Source organism: Phocoena sinus, chromosome 1, assembly GCF_008692025.1.
Source record: "Phocoena sinus isolate mPhoSin1 chromosome 1, mPhoSin1.pri, whole genome shotgun sequence".
Classification (NCBI taxonomy): Eukaryota; Metazoa; Chordata; class Mammalia; order Artiodactyla; family Phocoenidae; genus Phocoena; species Phocoena sinus.
The window spans coordinates 44350492-44351763 of NC_045763.1; the positions used below are offsets into that span (position 1 = coordinate 44350492).

The 1272-nt window shown below is 41.6% G+C and overlaps 1 non-coding gene across 1 annotated transcript; it reads left to right on the forward strand.

The window, feature by feature from the left end:
- Positions 1-107, forward strand: LOC116745170. Its single transcript, XR_004347303.1, has one exon. It is a non-coding gene; the product is annotated as a U6 spliceosomal RNA (small nuclear RNA).
- Positions 108-1272: the final 1165 nt, after the last annotated feature.

Below are 1272 nucleotides of genomic sequence, written 5' to 3' on the forward strand. Positions count from 1 at the left end.
GTGCTTGCCTCGGTAGCACATATACTAAAATTGGAGTGATACAGAGAAAATTAGCATGGCCCTTGTGCAAGGATGACACACAAATTCGTGAAGCGTTCCATATTTCTCAGAAACTAGCACACCATTCTAAAGCAATTATACTCCAATAAAGATGTTAAAAAATTTTTTTAAAAATATCTAACATAGGACCTGGAGCTGAGTAGGGCTTGGTAAATATCTGATAAATGTATGTACAAAAGTCAGAGATTAATGATATCTCTCTTGTCTGAATGGGTTTCTTTTATAATCCTTTAGAGTTGACGGCTCACCAGTAAGCCATACCCTCCATAAACCTTCCTCTCTCCCTATATTTGTATATTTCACTTGGTCCAGTGTAGTGGAATAACTGAGGACATGGAAAGGAGACGTGACCCATGAGCCCCCCCCAGCAAACTGGGGGCTGGTGAATAAACCAGAACTGCAAACAGTCCTGATTGCTTTGAGTCCCCCCCGCCGGCAAACCGGGGGCCTGTGAGGAAGCATTGAGTGCTTTGGGCACTGATCCATGAGATGTACTCAGTATAATCAGAGTGGTGGGAACACAAGGAAATGTCCTTGCGCTACTTCAGTATAATCAAAATAATGGTGAGAACTTTGTGCTGCTTTTGCACTCAAGGACGAAGCATGGCATGTTTTCAAGAAAGCCAATTATTGCTTGTATAATTAATAAAAACATAGTTGCTGCTTTGGCATTTCTGAAATGTTAAGAAAACAAGTCTTGAAGTGTAAACCTAGATAATGCTTTAATAAAAGCTACCACAGCAGGACAGTCGGCGCTGTTTTGCCTGAGCGAGCGGCAGCCCTCTACTGCTGTACTTCGGCACAATTCATCTCGTGTGATGAGCTTACTTTCGGCCCTGTCCTAAGATAAACTACAACAGTCCAGTTTATCTTAGTCCAGTCAATTACCTTATTGAAAGGTAATTCTTTCCACATTAACATGTTGCGATGGGTCTGAAATGTAGTTGTTCTATGATAAACCTGTATAGAGTGAATGAGTGGATGCTGGAAGAAGCATAGAAATGTACTGGAAATAGCCCTGAAATATGAGTCAGGAGGCTTCAATTATAATTCCGGTTCTGCAGCTTCTATAGTGTTTGGTCTTAGCTAAATCCATTTTCTTTTCAGATCCCCAGTCTCTCCATCTGTAAAGGGGGGCTTAGAATCCCTACCCCACCACAATGCTGGAAGAAGACAGACTAACTTTGGTACCTAAGTTTTAAGGAGGTCTCA